The sequence below is a fragment of the Bubalus bubalis genome, chromosome 6, assembly GCF_019923935.1.
Source record: "Bubalus bubalis isolate 160015118507 breed Murrah chromosome 6, NDDB_SH_1, whole genome shotgun sequence".
In the NCBI taxonomy this organism is placed as follows: domain Eukaryota; kingdom Metazoa; phylum Chordata; class Mammalia; order Artiodactyla; family Bovidae; genus Bubalus; species Bubalus bubalis.
Genome location: NC_059162.1, coordinates 2,732,612 through 2,752,907, shown reverse-complemented (window position 1 = coordinate 2,752,907; position 20,296 = coordinate 2,732,612).

The window sequence follows — 20,296 nt, the reverse complement described above, 5'->3', positions numbered from 1 at the left end:
ATGCTATCTAGGTTGGTCATAACTTTCCTTCCAAGGAGTAAGCGTCTTTTAATTTCCTGGCTGCAGTCACCATCTGCAGTGATTTTGGAGCCCCCCAAAATAAAGTCTGACACTGTTTCCACTGTTTCCCCATCTATTTCCCATGACGTGATGGGACCAGATGCCATGATCTTCATTTTCTGAATGTTGAGCTTTAAGCCAACTTTCTCACTCTCCACTTTCACTTTCATCAAGAGGATTTTTACTTCCTCTTCACTTTCTGCCATAAGGGTGGTGTCATCTGCATATCTGAGGTTATTGATATTTCTCCTGGCAATCTTGATTCCAGCTTGTGCTTCATCCAGCCCAGCGTTTTTCATGATGTACTCTGCATATACGTTAAATAAGCAGGGTGACAATATACAGCCTTGACGTACTCCTTTTCCTATTTGGAACCAGTCTGTTGTTCCATGTCCAGTGGTAACTGTTGCTTCCTGACCTGCGTACAGGTTTCTCAAGAGGCAGGTCAGGTGGTCTGGTATTCCCATCTCTTTCAGAATTTTCTACAGTTTCTTGTGATCCACACAGTCAAAGGCTTTGGCATAGTCAATAAAGCAGAAATAGATTTTTTTTGGAACTCTCTTGCTTTTTTGATGATCCAGCAGATGTTGGCAATTTGATCTCTGGTTCCTCTGCCTTTTCTAAAACCAGCTTGAACATCTGGAAGTTCACGGTTCACGTACTGCTGAAGCCTGGCTTGGAGAATTTTGAGCATTACTTTACTAGCGTGTGAGATGAGTGCAATTGTGTGGTAGTTTGAGCATTCTTTGGCATTGCCTTTCTTTGGGATTGGAATGAAAACTGACCTTTTCTAGTCCTGTGGCCACTGCTGAGTTTTCCAAATTTGCTGGCATATTGAGTGCAGCACTTTCACAGCATCATCTTTCAGGATTTGAAATAGCTCAACTGGAATTCCATCACCTCCACTAGCTTTGTTCATAGTGATGCTTTCTAAGGCTTGACTTAGAAAATGTGACTTGACTTCACATTCCAGGATGTCTGGGTCTAGGTGAGTGATCACACCATTGTGATTATCTTGGTCGTGAAGCTCTTTTTTGTACAGTTCTTCTGTGTATTCTTGCCACCTCTTCTTAATATCTTCTGCTTCTGTTAGGTCCCTACCATTTCTGTCCTTTATTGAGCCCTTCTTTGCATGAAATGTTCCTTTGGTATCTCTGATTTTCTTGAAGAGATCTCTAGTCTTTCCCATTCTATTGTTTCCCTCTATTTCTTTGCATTGATTGCTGAGGAAGGCTTTCTTATCTCTCCTTGATTTTCTTTGGAACTCTGTATTCAAATGGGTATATCTTTCCTTTTCTCTTTTGCTTTTCGCTTCCCGTCTTTTCCCAGCTATTTGTAAGGCCTCCTCAGACAGCCATTTTGCTTTTTTTGCCTTTCTCTTTCTTGGGGATGGTCTTAAATCTTGTCTCCTGTACAATGTCACGAACCTCCACCCATATTTCTTCAGGCACTCTGTCTATCAGATCTAGTCCTTTAAATCTATTTCTCACTTCCACTGTATAGTCATAAGGAATTTGATTTAGGTCATACCTGAATGGTCTAGTGGTTTTCTCCACTTTCTTCAATTTCAGTCTGAATTCGGCAATAAGGAGTTCATGATCCAAGCCACAGTCAGCTCCCCGTCTTCTTTTTGCTGACTGTATAGAGCTTCTCCATCTTTGGCTACAAAGAATATAATCAATCTGATTTTGGTGTCGACCATCTGGTGATGTCCATGTGTAGAGTCTTCTCTTGTGTTGTTGGAAGACAGTATTCGCCATGACCAGTGCATTCTCTTGGCAGAATTCTATTAGCCTTTGCCCTGCTTCATTCCGTACTCCAAGGCCAAATTTGCCTGTTACTCCAGGTGTTTCTTGACTTCCTACTTTTGCATTCCAGTCCCCTATAATGAAAAGGACATCTTTTTTGGGTGTTAGTTCTAAAAGGTCTTGTAGGTCTTCATACAACCGTTCAACTTCAGCTTCTTCAGTATTACTTTTTGGGGCATAGGCTTGGATTACCATAGTATTGAATGGTTTGCTTTGGAAATGAACAAAGATCATTCTGTCATTTTTGAGGTTGCATCCAAGTACTGTATTTTGCACTCTTTTGTTGACCATGATGGCTACTCCATTTCTTCCAAGGGATTCCTGCCCACAGTAGAAGATATAATGGTCATCTGAGTTAAATTCACCCATTCCAGTCCATTTTAGTTCGCTGATTCCTAGAATGTTGACTTTCATTCTTGTCATCTCTTGTTTGACCACTTCCAATTTGACTTGATTCATGGACCTAACATTCCAGGTTCCTATGCAATATTGCTCTTTACAGCATTGGAACTTGCCTCTATCACCAGTCACATCCACAACTGGGTATTGTTTTTGCTTTGGCTCCATCCCTTCATTTTTTCTGGAGTTATTTCTCCGTTAATCTCCAGTAGCATATTGGGCACCTACCGACCTGGGGAATTCCTCTTTCAATATTCTATCATTTTGCCTTTTCATACTGTTCATGGGGTTCTCAAGGCAAGAATACTGAAGTGGTTTGCCATTCCCTTCTCCTGTGGACCACATTCTGTCAGACCTCTCCACCATGACTCTTCCGTCTTGGGTGGCCCCACATGGCATGGCTTGGTTCATTGAGTTGGACAAGGCTGTGGTCCATGTGAGTCCAAGTGGCTGTGGTCCAAGTAAGTTAGAACCTTACTTGGAACAATAAACTCGTTCAAAATTGGAAAAGGAGTATGACAAGGCTATACATTGTCAATCTACTTATTTAACTTATATTCAGAGTACATCATGTGTAATCTTGGGCTGAATGAATCACAAGCTGGAATCAAGATTTCTGGGAGAAATATCAACAACCTCAGACTTGCAGATGATACCACCCTTATGGCCGAAAGTGAAGAGAAACTACAGAACCTCTTGATGAGGGTGAAAGAGAAGAGTGAAAAATCTGGCTTAAAACTCAGCATTCCAAAAAACTAAGAAAATGGCATCCAGTTCCATCACTTCATGGCAAATAGGAAGGGAAAAAAGTGGAACCGGTGATGGATTTTATTTTCTTGGGTTCCACAATCACTACTGATGGTGTCTGCGGCCATGAAATTAAAAGACACTTGTTTCTTGGAAGAAAAGCTATGACAAACCTAGACAGCATAGATCACTTTTCCAACAAAGGTCTGTCTATTCAAAGCTATGGTTTTTCCAGTAGTCATGTATGGGTGTGAGAATTGGACCATTAAGAGGGCTAAGCACTAAAGAATCAATGCTTTCACATTTTGGTGCTGGAGAAGATTCTTGAGAGTCCCTTGGACTGCAAGGAGATCAAACCTGTCAATCCTAAAGGAAATCAACCTATTTAAATAAATCCACTTAGCTGTCAATTTTTCTCTCACTGAATTTTTTATGCGATGAGATGTCAAGAGCCTAAGCTTCATTAAGTCTTGGGACCAGGTGCGATCTCAGTTAAAAGATCATGGGTTCGAGTCCCAATCTGAGTTGCGTGGTTTCAGGACTAGACACATTTCTCTCAGTGCCAGCTTTGGGATCTCCTCCTTAGTTTCAGGTCCTACCCCTCCTGGACTTCCTCATCCAAATTGTGTTGGGGACATGTATCTGGAGATAGCAAAAGAGACTGTGATGAGATGGTGTGTGGATCCCCAGATACTGATTGTGTGGAGTGTTTTAATGCGTGTTGTATTTACTCAGAAAATTCAACCTGGGGCTTGGTCCAGGCTAAAGAAATACAATCCGGGGTAGAACTCTTAGTGAGGGTTTACCATTTGAAAAAAGTATTTATTTATTTATTTTTATTACTGTTGGGAAATAGTGATTGATGGAAAACAAGACCAAATCACATTATAATAAAAGGAACGAGTAGTATATGAACACAATACAAAAGGGGAGGAGAAAAACAGAGAAGATCTTTAAATTGGGTTTTTACTGAAACAGAAACTAATTTTATTGGTATTGTTCAGTAAGTATCACACACAGTAGAAGCAAAATAACATTAGTGTTTACACTTCCTGAGGCAACACCCACAATTCTGTACCAACAGGAGACAAGTATCAAGTAGGTCACACATTTTATTTCATAAACACCTCATGGAGCTGGGTGGAAAATGCTATGCTCTCTCCCCAAAATGTTTGAAGCACAATTGATTACATCTTAAAATAGGCCCAAAGCCTGGCACTGGGAGCTTTATTGGAAAGTTATGTCTCTGAGGCTTTTTTTTTTTATTTAAATTTATTTATTTTAATTGGCTTTTAGAGGATTGAAAGTGATATCAACTCTCTAGTCCCAGGAAGTCACAGAGAGATTTTGAGCCTCTTGTTTAGATTTGTAATTCAATAAGATGATCTTCATGGTTACCTCCAGATTTCCTCTTGTTTTTGTTTTTGGAAAAAACTTTGCTTGGGGCAAAAGATGAGAATTTGACAACAGGAACTTGAGACCTGGTAAAAACATGGTAGTTGATTCTCCCATAGAACTTGGGGGATGGGAAGTGAAGGTAGCACAGGGAAGAGAGAGGAAAGAGGTGAGAGCAGGTGGCCTGCTCTCTGGGTAGGAAGATTAGAACAGGGAGATTTAATGTCCAGTATAGATGTTCTGTATTATTTTTTCGTGTAAAAAACCCACTCCTCTTTGTTCCCAAACCCTTAATACAACCTTCCTTATTTACAAAGGCATTGGGTGTATGTGTGTGTTTGTAAATTAAAGAATAGGACTGAGTTCCACCCATGTCTGGGTCAGTTAAAGGGCAAACAACTGTATGAGTTAGAATAAGAACAAGAGTTGAGAAATGACATGAAGTTAGAGTCAAAAGAGGCTATGAAGACATAAACTTCCTGGAGTTGACAGAAACCTTGGAAAAAGTGAATAAATTTTCTGAGGGCATGCTGCTGCTGCTGCTAAGTCGCTTTAGTCGTGTCGACTCGGTGCGACCCCATAGACGGCAGCCCACCAGGCTCCCCCGTCCCTGGGATTCTCCAGGCAAGAACACTGGAGTGGGTTGCCATTTCCTTCTCCAACGCATGAAAGTGAAAAGTGAAGGTGAAGTCAGTCAGTGGTTTTCTACTCTTAGCGACCCCATGGACTGCAGCCTACCAGGCTCCTCCGTCCATGGGATTTTCCAGGCAAGAGTACTGGAGTGGGTTGCCATTGCCTTCTCCTCTGAGGGCATAGGTAAGAAGAATTTGAGCCAAGCCAATCCTTCTTTTGAAGGAGAAGGCAGGCCCCAATACACCAGGTCACATTCAAAATGGCAAAAACAAAAAAGCAGAAACCTTTGTGAGCACATACCACTGGAATAAGTAATTCTTTTTATTATTGCTGGAAACTGCCCTGCCCTGCTTACTTTATATGGTTGTTAAAGGTTGACGGGGGCCATCAGGTGGATAGTGTATGTATGTGAAAGTTTATCACTTTGTCAGATATTGTTATTACTGTTACTATTTTATGTGGCTTAAAGTGCTCTCTTCTTGTGTCCTCAGACTTGATGACTCAATTTTCATACTGGAAAGCATTACACAAAGGTTATTGTTTGTTCTTCTTGGTTGTTGGAGACCAAAGGCCACTCTGTAGAGATAGCATCTTTCTAAGCACTCTGTCTATGGTAATAACTAAAATAAATGCAAAACTGAGAAATGTTGCAAAGGTATAAAGAAATTGAGCAATTTCCTCCTTAAAGAGGAAGAAATTAAAATATGACATTAAACAAACGAAACAATGATCAATGGAAGGGAATTCAGCTCCTTTTCCAGATGACAGAGAGTAATGGCATCTGAAAAGAGGCAATCTAAAGGAAATTTTCAAGGTAAGGAGTAGAGGCAAAAGCAAAAGCGATTTTACCTACTTTATCCAAGTTTCAGGGGGATGTGGAGACAATTGAGCAGAATGTGTAAAGAAGATATATAAGCAGAAATGATAAAAACCAAAAGGCAGACCGAGGAAATTAGTGTGATAAGATACATGGCAAACAGGCATAAAGGCACATTAGCTTGAGGCAGTGACTCCTGACTCCCCCAGCGTGGAAGGCAGCACTGTCCTGGAGCTGGTAGGGTGTGTCTGGGAGATTCGATGATTTCTAAGATGTGAAATGGGGAAGACTCAGTGGGCTGTTAGCCTACTATGTGGGTTTACCTATTAAGCTTCAGTTCAAACATTCTTTTTTCTGTTGTTACTAGTATTTTGAGGAGAGAAGTAAGGGGAGCTGAGCACTTTGTTGGAGGTAAAAGCAATGCCTAGAAGGTCTAGAGGTAAGAGGAGCATGGTACAGGGCTGGGAAGACTTCCAACACCTTGACCTGTGGTGGAAGTCATCCAAAGGATGGGCAATTCAGAAATCAGATGGGATACATAGAGGCCAGCACAAAGGCTCTATTAATTTTTACTTTCTTGAAACAGGGGTTGACAACTGTGGCATATGCTCAGAAGAAGAAGTCAGAGTAGGGAACTGTCAGCCAGGTTGGAAGTAGACTTTGTGCTCATCTACTATCTCATACTACAACCTTGGGTGAATAATTTATCCTTTCTGAGCTTCAGTTTCTTCATCAGAAAAGTAGAATTAGTCACACCTTCCTCATTGCCTCCAAATAGAATATTATATGTATAAATACTTGGACATAGTGGGACTATGAATACGTAAGTCAGATGAGGACATTTTGAATGGAAAAGATGATGTGTTTGTTTCTGGAACTCTTCCAAGCCCCTCTGAGGATCTTTTCTTCCTTTTGGATTAATTGCCTCTTTCTGTAAAGCACTAGACTGTATCTCAAGTGACTGTCAACTATTCTCTGCTAAGGTGCTTATTGACTAATAATTTATGAAAAATCTCCCACATGCCAGACAATATGCTAGCCATTGAAGATTCAAAGGTAAATACTATTCTTGCCCTGGTAGAACTCACAATCTAGGAAGAAAGAAATTAATATAAAAGACAGTGAAGTTCTATAATAGAAGTTTTAAGTTGTGGGAGAGATAGGAGAGATAGGGAAGAGAAGCTTGAGGCAGAAGGGGAAGTCTTCTCAGAACAGAAGATATATGTTCTAGGATCTGAAGGATGAATAAGCGTTCCCCATTGAGAGGGCCATTGTGGGTGGTGTTTGCAGGGGAATGGCATGGGCAAAGGCATGAGCATATGGAAGTATTTTAAGTATTTAGGAAACGGAGAGAAGACTGATTCAGATAAATTCTAATTTAGGGGTGGAATGGGGAAAGATGGAAGACAATATAGGATGGGTTGCTGGAGGCTAGGTCTTTTCAATGAATTTGGAACAGGTTGGAAAAACAATGGAGTATTACCATAATAGTTTTCCTTGGTTAAACTCCATTTGGTCATGATGAATCATCTTCTTTATATATTGATAGACTGGGTTTGCTAAAATGTGGTAATGACATTTAGTGTTTATATTCTGTGGTTTCTTTATTGTAATATCATTGTCTGGTTTTTCTATCACGGTAGTGCATGCATCATAGAATAAGTTGTAAGTGGTCCTTCTTTATCATATCAGTTTTTTATTGCTGCTCTAAAAAGTAACACAGATTTTGTGGCTTAACACAACAAAAATCTATTATCATACAGTTCTGGAGATCAGAAGTCCAAGATGAATTTTACTGAGGTAAAATCAAGGTATTGATAGGGCTGACTTCCTTCTGGAGGCCCTAGGACAGAATCAGTTTCCTTGCCTTTTCTGGCTTCTGGAGGCTACCTGCATTCCTTGGCTTATATCATCTTCCTTTATCTTCAAAGCCAGAAGTGTAGCATCTTTTTTGATCTCTCATTTCAAGTCTCCTGACTCTCTCTTAAGTGAAAGGACTCTTGTGATTACATCGGGTCCATCAGGATAATGCAGATTAGTCTCTCCATCCTAAGGTCCTTAAGTTTAATTACTTCTACAAAGTCCCCTTTGCCATATAAGGTAACATGTTCTGTTCTTCCTTCCTACTTTTATTCAATTTTTTTAAAGGAAAAATTTGTGTAGAATTAGTATTATTTCTTCCTTAAATGTTTGGTAGAACTTGCTGGTGAAGTCATCTGGGCCTGGAGATTTCTTCATGGGAAGATTTTTAGCTACAGATGAAATTTCTTTAATAGGCTTAACACTATTCAGATTATATACTTCTTTTTAAGAGAGCTTCAGTAGATAATGCCTTTAAAAATAATTTTTAACATTTTATCTAAGTTGCTGAATTTATTAGCATAAAGTTGGTTATAATATTCCTTTGTTATTTTTTTTAATCCCATAGGATATATTGTGAAATCCAATTTCTTGTTCTAATTGGTTATTAGTGTCTTCTCTCTTTTTTGGTCATAAACAATCTGTGTAGAAGTTTATGAGTTTTATTGATATTCTCAAAGAACAAGCTTTTGTTTCACTGATTTTATCTATTGTTATTCTCTTTTTATTTTATTGGTTTAGACTGTTATTATTTGCTTTCTTCTTACGCTAGATTTATTTCAGTTCAAAATACTTTATATGGACCCTTGTGATTTCTTCTTTGACCCATGGTTTAGTTATATATGTGTTGTTTAATGTTTAAATATTTACAGAATTCTAGGTTGATGGTTTTCTTCTTTAAGCATTTTAAAGATGTTGCTCCACTTTCTTGGGCCTTATATTGTACTCAAAGAGAAATTGCCTGTGATTCTTACCCTGTTCCCCTACATGTGATATGTTTTTTTTTGCTTTTTAATCTCCATTTTAAAAAGATTTTTGCTTTATCATGGGTTTTGAGCAATCTGATTTTGATATGCCTTGGTATACTTTTTGTAATGTTTCTTCTTTGGAACTTCTTGGGTCTGTGTCTATAGTTTTCACCAAATTTTGAAAAAATTTTTTTTTCTTCAAAAATTTTTTACATCTTCTTCCTCTTTCTTTTTCCTTTCATTTATGGCCATCAATTATACATATATTAGACTACTTAAAGTTCTTCCACAGCTCATTTGTACTTTGGTAATTTTTTTCAATAATTTTTCTCCCTGTAGTTTATTTAGAATACTTCTATTATTATTCTTATTATTATTTACTGAACTTTTCTTCTACAGTGCTCTTAACATTTTTTATTATATTTTTTCATATTACGAGTATTTTTCATCTATAAAAATTCAGTTTGGATCTTTAAAAAATATCTTTTATATAACTCCTTAACATGTCCATGATTTCCACTATCTTCTTGAGTATATGGAATGTACTTGTATATGTAATAGTTGTTTTAAGGTCTTTGTTTAATAGTTCTTTCATCTGATCTTTGTTTTTAAACTTTGATAAGTGGAACCAGGCAATCTTTTCAGTTCAGTTCAGTTCAGTCGCTCAGTCATGTCTGACTCTTTGCGACCCCATGGACTGCAGCACGCCAGGCCTCACTGTCCATCACCAACTCCCACAGTTTATTCAAACTCATCTCCATTGAGTCAGTGATGTCATCCAACCATCTCATCTTCTGTCGTCCCCTTCTTCTCCTGCCCTCAATCTTTCCCAGCATCAGAGTCTTTTCAAATGAGTCAGCTCTTCATATTAGGTGGCCAAAGTATTGGAGTTTCAGCTTCAACATCAGTCCTTCCAATGAACACTCAATGAACATTTCAATGAAAACTTCCAATGATCTCCTTTAGGATGGGCTGGTTGGATCTCCTTGCAGTCCAAGGGACTCTCAAGAGTCTTCTCCAACACCACAGTTCAAAAGCATCAATTCTTCGGCGCTCAGTTTTCTTCATAGTCCAACTCTCACATCCATACACGAGTACTGGAAAAACCATAGCCTTGACTAGACAGACCTTTGTTGGCAAAGTAATGTCTCTGCTTTTTAATATGCTGTCTAGGTTGGCCATAACTTTCCTTCTAAGGAGTAAGCGTCTTTTAATTTCATGGCTGCAATCACCATCTGCAGTGACTTTGGAGCCCCTAAAAATAAAGCCTGCCACTGTTTCCACTTCTATTTGCCATGAAGTGATGGGACTAGAAGCCATAATCTTAGTTTTCTGAATGTTGAGCTTTAAGCCAACTTTTTCACTCTCTTTCACTTTCACTTTCATCAAGAAGCTCTTTAGTTCTTCACTTTCTGCCATAAGGGTGGTGTCAGGTGCATATCTGAGGTTATTGATATTTCTCCCAGCAATCTTGATTCCAGCTTGTGCTTCATCCAGCTCAGCGTTTCTCATGATGTACTCTGCATATAAGTTAAATAAGCAGGGTGACATTATACAGCCTTGACATACCCCTTTTCCTATTTGGAACCAGTCTGTTGTTCCATGTCCAGTTCTAACTGTTGCTTCCTGACCTGCATACAGATTTCTCAAGAGGTAGGTCAGGCAATCTTTTACATGGGGCTAATTTGGCAATACTCTTTGGAATCCTATTCCTGAAAACCCAACCTATTCCACTCTAATTTTGGGGAACATAAACTACCCCCAGCCCTTTATGAGCTTTGAGAGTTATTTCTTCTGCTCTTTTCCAGTGGTTGTTCCTCCTACCTAAGCTACTTTCCTCATGTGTTTGTCAGTCACTCAGTTGTATCCACCTCTGTGTGACCCCATGGACTGTAACCTGCCAGGTTCCTCTGTCCAAGGAATTCTCTAGGCAGGAATACTGGAGTGGGTTACCATTCCCTTCTCCAGGGGATCTTCCCAACGCAGGGGCAGAACCCAGGTCTCCTGCATAGCAGGCAGATTCTTTACTGTCAGGGCCGCTGGGGAAGCCCAGTTTCCTCATACATAAGCAGTAATCAGTATTCAGCCAAAGTATCAAAGTGAACCCTCTGCAGAGCTCTGGAGCCCTTTCTGTATGCAAGTCTATTTCTCTGATACTTCACTCTGTGAACTCTAGCTGCCTTGGGCTTCCCAAACTCCCAAATCTATCTCCTCAACACAACTTACCTTGGACTCCTCTCTCTGTTCTTTGCCTAGGAAACACTTACTAGGCATCAATATGGAACAACCATAGGGCTTCCTTTGCTTGTTTCTTCTTTTGTCAGGGGACTCTGTCTTTTACTGCGTATTCCCAATGTCTAAAATCATATATTTTGTATTTTAGTTGTCTAAGGAGAGAGGGTAACTTTAGGCGTTTTCAATTCATCTTTGTTGAAGGTAGCCATAAACATGAAAATAGCTTAAGATGAGATTGCTTAAAGATTTGATTTCAAGATGCTTTAGATCCAAGAAAATAATGCCATGATCACAGAAACCTAGAGCGTGAAAATCTATGGCATAGTAGGGAGCAAGTGACTAATATCAATATGCCTAAAGTCGATATAATCAGTCCCACCCTGCTTCCGATCAAAAGCACACACTAGACCCTGCTGAAAACTGCTGGAGCAGGGTATCTAAACCCTCATCATCATGGGTGAGGGGCATTACTGTATTCTTGGTTCTAGGAAACCCAGCTGCCCCAATCTTCAGGAAATTGATGAAGTCATCAGACAGGGTTGGGCCTGGGTCCCTGGTCACAGTAGATTTTCCAGGCTTCCTTGAAGATTATTTCTGCCTGTGTTTCTAGGGAAACAAGCTTGAGCCCATGGGACCTCCTAACACCTCAGCACTGAAACTGAAGAGCGAGAAGTGAAGCCATCCTCCAGTGCCTCAAGTCTGCCCACTGGAGTCATGATTAACTTTGTGGCAATAGAGTTTTGATAAACGACCTTCTTTCCTTAATAGTAATTCAGATTTCCTGGGTAGAGCAGCTCTGCTGGGTTAAGGAATAAGTGTTGGGCCGCTCCCTATGCTGCAGGGGAACTGGTGGCTTGGATGGCTGAGCATCCCTGATGACTACCTTCTGGGGATAGGCAGATGGGGAAGGAGTTACCTATAGGCTAAGCCTCTCTCCCAGGCCTAGGATCCTTATTTTAAAGAATCTGGCTAGGACTTCTCTGGTGGTCCAGTGGTTAAGAACTCTTTACCTGCCAATGCAGGGGACATGGGTTTAATCCATCTGGGAAGATCCCACATGCCCAGAGGTATATAAACCCACAAGCCACAACTACTGAGCCTGTGTGCGGCAACTACTGAAGTCTGCATACCTAGACCTTATGCTCCGCAACAAGAGAAGCCACGGCAATGAGAAACCCATGCAACTGCAGCTTGAGAGTAGCCCCTGTTCACCACAGCTAGAGAAAGCCCTGCAGCAGTGAATACCCAGTGCAGCCAACAATAAATAAATACAGAAACATTTTTAAGAAAGAAAAAAAACAGTCTGGCTAAATAGCCTAGAAGATCCTTACCTTGTATCTTCTTGAAACAGTATCATTTCCCATTTAGTTTTTTTTTATTGAGGCAGAATCCATAGAAGCCAATGCCGAGGCAATGCAGCCAGTGGAGGGAAGTACAAGCAAAGCCATCATCTCCTTGAATGACTAGGAAGGGCTCTTCCTAAGGGCCAGTTGTGATGACTCATACAATGATGATAGATTATCATAGTGATAACAAATGCCAGGCATCGTCTCTGTGCACTTTGCTTAGAAGGCATTGTTGACTGTAAGCATAAGCATATGTGTGTCCAAAATGTCTGCTGAATCACTGAAATGCCTGATGTAGGTCAGGACACACAGTAGGCACACAGGAAATGCTCACTGAATGAATAAGCAGAGAGAGTTCTATTGTTGCCATGGGCTTGGAGATGGATGCATTTATTGAGCTCTTCCTGGGTGTGCGGCAGCAACCTTGTGGCACACGAAACTAAAAATGACACCTCATCTGCCATGGCAAGTTTTCCAGTCTGGGGCAAAGAACTGTAGTACAAAATAAAAAAGTTGGAATGTCTACAAAAGCAGTGATTCACAAAACCCAGGAGAAAGAGAACCCTTAATTCAAGCTTCTTCTTAAAACAGTAGCCCTCTGAAGCTAGTGCGTGTCTGTTTTCTAATCACATGTTGTAAAACCCTTCCTATATTTGGGGTAGTTTCTGCATTACAAGTCTCCCCCACCCCCAGGGAAAAGTAGACACTCACTTTTCCAGTCGTCCTTGCAATTGGGTTATGTATATTCACAGATCCATGTTCTGCCAATCAGATATGCTGATGAGAAACTCTGATTAGGAAAAGAGTAGAGTGAAGAAGGCAATGGCACCCCACTCCAGCACTCTTGCCTGGAAAATCCCATGGACGGAGGAGCCTGGTAGGCTGCAGTCCATGGGGTCGCTAAGAGTCAGACACGACTGAGCGACTTCCCTTTCACTTTTCACTTTCATGCATTGGAGGAGGAAATGGCAACCCACTCCAGTGTTCTTGCCTGGAGAATCCCATGGACAGAGGAGCCTGGTGGGCTGCCGTCTATGGGGTTGCACAGAGTCGGACACGACTGAAGCGACTTAGCAGCAGCAGCAGTAGCAGAGTGAAGAAGCAGGGGCTACATCCCAGTGGATGACGAGGAAGACGGTGGGGCACTTGGCTGTTGGGAGCTGCAGAGGCAGGGTTTTAGGCTTCCAGGTCCCAGTGGCAGCAGTGTGAAATCTGTGCTGTGTCAAGTCCTTCAGTGGGATCTCCGAGGAAGACATCAGTATGGTCCAAATATTGTTCCTTATCATGTCACCTCCAAGGCTGGCCTTCTGACCCTTCTAGAGATTTTCTGAGCTACCCTCCAATTTTAATTTTTTTTTTAATATTTATTTATTTATTTGACTGGGTCGGATCTTAGTTTTGGCTGGCAGGCTTAACTTGCTTTGAAGCATGTGGGATCTTAATTTCCTGACCAGGGATCGAACCTGAGTCCCATGTATTATATGGTGGATTCTTACTCACTGGACCACCAAGGAAATTCCCCAAAATCTTTAATAAATTATTTTTCTGCTTAAGGTAGCTAGAGGAAGTTCTGTTATGTGTAACTGAGAACTTGACTGAAAAAACTCTCCTTTGTTGACTGGTAAGACTTCCTTTTCAAGTGCTTCCTTTTTAAGCAAACGTAAAGAGATGTCATTTGTTTGTTTTTTTGATTAAAGGTACAGCCTTTTAAGAGCTGCTGGGTCAGAATGAGTGAGTAGGTCCCAAACTGTTCTTGAAGAAGTGAGCATACTTCTCACTTCTGAAGGTTTCCTTGCAATTTCTGCACTCTAAATATACTGGACATGAGTGTTCTTCTGCCTGCATCCTCCTTTTTTATTAGTATCCTTGGATGCTCAGCCTGAAGTGTGCAGTCATCCCAGACCGTTCCTCTCCCTCAGTTACCAGTAACAAACTTTCAGAATTTGACCTTGATATTATTGCTTAAACTATTGCTCTTCTTCCCATCTCCACTGGTACTCCCTTAGCTTAGTCCTCTGTCTGTCGTATTTGTCTCCTAGTTCAGCCCCTGTCTCCAGACTCTTCACGTTTCAGGCCATCTTCCATGCCACCGAATTTAATCGAGCTACCCTTCCTTCGAAGATAAAACCCTCCAATGGTTACCTATTTCTAGTAGAAAAATGTCCAAGCTCTTTTGTAATCTTGCTCCAGAAAATCATTCTAGATACACTTCCTGCTGTGCCCTCATCACCCGTCTTGTCTAGCCACCCACCAGTCTCCAAGTACCTGGCTTTCAGAGCTGCATCTCATTGTGCACTATTCCCTTTTCTTGAAATGTCCTTTGTCATCTTATGAATTTGGCACACTCCTACTCATCCTTCAAGATTTAGTGATAATACCACCCAACTCTGGGAAATGGTTTCTGCCATTTCCATCAATGTGTAGCAATTCTTTTTCTGTGCTCCCAGCCTTTTCCTATCCTTCTAAATAGCACTTACCACATTATTGTGTTTATTGACTCCTACATGTTTATCTTCTTACTAGACGGTGAAGCTGTAAAGAGTAGGGGCAAAGTTCTCTTCACCTCTGCATCTTCAGGTTTAAGGACAGTGCCTGGCACTTAGTAGAAACTCAGATGATGCTTGTGAAATTAACAAATTAATTAATAATAAAAACACTTGCAGGAAAGAATCTTGAAACTAGTTGAAAACACTGGCAACTCGGCAACCTGAATTCCCGAATAGAGGCTGTTATTAAAATAGTAAGATTCTAGTCACTCTGGCCACAGCTGTCCCATCTCCAGTGAACCATGTGCATCCCCTAAGGGGAATCTTTTTGCACAGACAGCCTAAGCAGACCCAGAAAAGGAAATGAAACACCTGCTAATTTACAAACACCTAGGTATTTCGCATAATAATTAGCACAGAGCTCACTGATAGTTAGGGAGTAATTAATAGGTAAATGTTGGCATTTAACAAAATGTTTTCCCCTTTTTCTACCCAAGCAGTGATTTTAAATTGAGGATGCTCAAAATGGCATGAAAGGGGAGGAAATCATTCCAGACATCACGTGTATTTAAAAGACAGTGCTGCTGGTGGGTGTCCTTCATTACCATCGTTAACCACAATGGCAACAGCCAGTGTTCACTGAGCCCCTGCCAGCCGAGGCAGAGGTGCAGAATTGAAGGCAGCAGGCCTGCTTTCATAAAAAACTCTCATATGAAAATAAATTACACTCATGAAGCAAATGAATTTGGAGAGAGGCAGGTGATAACTCACAATCCAAAGAGACCCTGTTCTAAACAAAAGGATCTCCCACGGGGCTCCTTTAAATAGGAAACTGCTAGGGAGCAGTTAAAATATCATTGAGTTTATAAGGAATCGATTAAGAACCAATTCTTTCAGAAACCAATCTATTGCACAAGGGGGCTGTGACTATCTTTAGAATTGCTGCTCCAACCTTTGCTTTGCCACCAGCCTTTGCCAGCAACCATTACACAGCAACAGTGAATAAAGGGAAATGTATAGAGAGGGTCAGGAGAGCCAGATTTGAATCTGGCTTTTGGCCATGCTGGTTCAGTCTGGAACAAGGGCCAACAGTCTTGGGGGGCAAGTATTAAAAAAGAAAATGAGCTTGAAATAGCCCATGACATGGGTGGTTGTTCACTGGTGTATTAGTTTGCTAGGACTGCTATAACAAAGTACCACAAACCAAGCTGCTTAAAGAGCAGAAATTTGTCTCATAGTTCTGAAGCCCAGAATTCCAAGGTGTGGTGAGGTCAGTTCCTTCTGAACTTTGTCGCCATGCCTCTCTCCGAGCTTCTGCTGCTTTGCTGCCAGTCTTTGGTGTTTTTTGTCTTCTGCTGCATCACACCAATCTGGTTTTATCATCATACAGCATGTTCTCTGTGTGAATGTCCACTATGACCCCATTCTAACTAATTACATCTGCAATATTCTTATTTCCAAATAAGGTGACATTCTGAGATACTGGGGATTAAAACTTTAACATATGAATTTTGAAAGAACACAATTTAATCTGTAACAACTCATTATTGCTCTGGCCTTAAGTCACTGGAATGACAGACATGCTGTGTTTTTTCATGGTAGATATTTTGCTTTTCTTGGCTAAGATGTTGCCAAGTGAAAGGCATTTTTATAGAAATAACAGCAAGCCACAAAGAGAAGATCTTGAAGATAGAAATCAAGACAAAAGGGAAACTTCTAGGAGAGAGTAGACCAGGAAGTAGCTTCAATAGCAGTTTTCTTCTCCCTGACAGCCTTTTATCTCTTCCCTCTTAGGAAAAGGGCTGTATTCACCAGGGATTTGGTCACATTCTCCTTTCCACATGAGGAGTACGAAGGAGGTCTGGCACTCTATTCTTATCATGACTCATTTTTCTTTTTGCAGGAAGAAGATTCCTCACACCCAGAAAAACCATCCTTCTGTCAGATGGAGAAGGCTCTGCCTCCAGGGTTCTGCCAAACCGTCCACAAGAGCAGTGAGTTGGTCATTTCCTCCCAAGCATGGCTTTCAATAAACTAAAACACACACACACACACACACACACACACACACAAGAAACAACCAACTGATGCTGTTGTCTCATAGATTATATCAGTATTACCATGGGATTGCTGCACGTATGGAAGTCAGAAACGGGAAGAAATTATTTGAGGAGCTTTAATATCTAGGACACACTTGTTCTGTGCTCTGGTCTCCACCCAGTGACTCTTGGATATTGGGGTAGATTAATTGTAGTAATGACTGAATTTGTTCCCACCACCTGTATCCAGGCATTTGATAATGCCCCCCGTGCTGACTTTTGGCATAGTCACGTGCCTTGACTTGGCCAAGGGAGCAGCCTGAAAAGCACCTGTATACTGGGGCTGGTCCTCTTGCTGGTCTTGCAACCACTGCTGCTGCCACTAAATGATCAAGCACAAGCTTGCTTCCTGGAGGAGATACCACATGATCAGAGATAAGCCATCCCAGTTGAGCCATCATAGACTAGCCCATTGCCAGTCAACTCTACAGCTGATTACAGATGTATGAGTGCCCAGCTGTTATTGGCAGAGTATGGTCCCAAGCTGCAAGAACCACTCAGGCACAAGAGGCCTACACTGCAACTTATCAAAACTGTGAGCCAAAGTAATGTCTTTTTTTCCCCTTTTTCTTTTTGTTGTTGTTGTAGGCCACCTGGTTTTGAAGTGTTTCGTTATGTAGCAAAAGTTAACTGACACATATTTCCCTAAGGGTTCTCCTGGAGCCCAGTGCCACTGGTGGGATCATATGGCTGGGATTTTAGGGACATTTTCTACTGTGCCAAGTGTAATGTGGGTGAACTGGGCTAGCAGGGGGGCTCTGTTACCAGTCATGCTCTGTGCTGTTTGGGAGCACAGGCTTTGGAGTCAAACTGGCCTTGATTCCAATCATGGCATTATGTCAGTGTGGAACTAATGGCTATAAAATCTCAATGGTATAAAAACATCAAAATCTCAGTGGCTTCACACCATAAAGGTGTATTTCTTTCCTATGTCACTGCTCATCTATATATTTATGTATTTGGTGCCCTATACATATGTGGTGGGATTCCCTGATGGCTCAGATGGTAAAGAATCTGCCTGCAATGCAGGAGATCAGGTTTGATCTTTGAGTCAGGAAGATCCCCTGGAGAAGGAAATGGGAACCCACTCTAGTATTCATGCCTAGAGAATTCCATGGACAGAGGAGCCTGGTGGGCGACAGCCCATGGGATTGCAAAGAGTTGGACATGGTTTAGCAACTAACACACTTCACTTACATCTGTGATGATCTGCATAGCTGGCTGGCTGGCAGGTCTAAGAGGGCTCAGTTGGGATGGTATCTTGTCCTCCAGCTGGCTAACTTGTGCATGATCACACTCATGTATAGTCATGTAGAGATTCAGGGACCAAGGATCCTTCCACCTAGTGTGTTCTTTGAGTCCTCCACTGGATCTTCTGCAACCAGCCAGGAGACAAGAAAAGAGAAAGAACATGGAGAGTCTGTTCGGTTTAAGGGCTGTAAATGCCAGAAGTTAATTCCTGCCTTATTCCATTGCTAGAACTAGTCAACTGGCCCCATCTAGATGTAAAGGGACTGGGAACATGATCCAGTAGTGTGCCAAGGAAAGGGAGAAAATACATATTGGTGAGACACAGAAATCTGTCTCATTTAGCAATTCATTAACTAGGCAATTAGGCAAGTTACTTGATTTCTTTGATAGTTAAATAGTCCTGTGTGGATTGTACAATCATGCAGAAGTGACCTCATGCCAATCTGTCTTTTCATTCTGGTCTGTGTCCATTCATACTAAGAATTGAGGCTGTTTAATGCCACATTGCTATGCTATTTCTGAGAATCAGGCCCTATCTGGCATACCAAGGAAGAAGCATATGAATGGTTTTCCCATTCGTATGCAGGTGCAGGAAATGAGTGGGTGCATTTTTTGCAAGGAAATTTTTAAAATTATAAACCATCTGTGAGTTGGTCTTTTTTTTTTTTTTTTTTTATTATTGTCACATGCCAGTAAATAATAATAAAATACTCCTTCCTAAAAGAAAAACCTAGAGCCAGACATCCTGGAATGTGAAGTCCAGTAGGCCTTAGGAAGCATGACTATGAACAAAGCTAGTGGAGGTGATGGAATTCCAGTTGAGCTCTTTCAAATCCTAAAAGATGATGCTGTGAAAGTGCTGCACTCAGTATGCCAGCAAACTTGGAAAACTCAGCAGTGGCCACAGGACTGGAAAAGGTCAGTTTTCATTCCAATCCCAAAGAAAGGCAATGCCAAAGAATGCTCAAACTACCACACAATTGCACTCATCTCACACACTAGTAAAGTAATGCTCAAAATTCTCCAAGCCAGGCTTCAGCAATACGTGAACTGTGAACTTCCTGATTTTCAAGCTGGTTTTAGAAAAGGCAGAGGAAGCAGAGATCAAATTGCCAACATCTGCTGGATCATGGAAAAAACAAGAGAGTTCCAGAAAAACATCTATTTCTGCTTTATTGACTATGCCAAAGCCTTTGACTGTGTGGATCACAATAAACTATGGAAAATTCTGAAAGTGATGGGAATACCAGACCACCTGATTTGCCTCTTGAGAAATTTGTATGCAGGTCAGGAAGCAACAGTTAGAACTGGACATGGAACAACAGACTGGTTCCAAATAGGAAAAAGGGTATGTCAAGGCTGTATATTGTCACCCTGCTTATTTAACTTATATGCAGAGTATATCATGAGAAATGCTGGGCTGGAAGAAACACAAGCTGGAATCAAGATTGCTGGGAGAAGTATCAATAACCTCAGATATGCAGATGACACCACCCTTATGGCAGAAAGTGAAGAGGAACTAAAAAGCCTCTTGAGGAAAGTGAAAGTGGAGAATGAAAAAGTTGGCTTAAAGCTCAATATTCAGAAAATGAAGATCATGGCATCTGGTCCCATGACGTCATGGGAAATAGATGGGGAAACAGTGGAAACAGTGTCAGACTTTATTTTTCTGGGCTCCAAAATCACTGCAGATGGTGAGTGTAGCCATGAAATTAAAAGACGCTTACTCCTTGGAAGGAAGTTATTTCCAACCTAGACAGCATATTAAAAAGCAGAGACATTACTTTGCCAACAAAGGTTCGTCTAGTCAAGGCTATGGTTTTTCCTGTGGTCATGTATGGATGTGAGAGTTGGACTGTGAAGAAGGCTGAGCACTGAAGAATTGATACTTTTGAACTGTGGTGTTGGAGAAGACTCTTCAGAGTCGCTTGGACTACAAGGAGATCCAGCCAGTCCATCCTGAAGGAGATCAGCCCTGGGATTTCTTTGGAGGGAATGATGCTAAAGCTGAAACTCCAGTACTTTGGCTGCCTCATGTGAAGAGTTGACTCATTGGAAAAGACTCTGATGCTGGGAGGGATTGGGGGCAGGAGGAGAAGGGGACGACAGAGGATGAGATGGCTGGATGGCATCACTGACTCAATGGACTTGAGTCTGGGTGAGCTCCGGGAGTTGGTGATGGACAGGGAGGC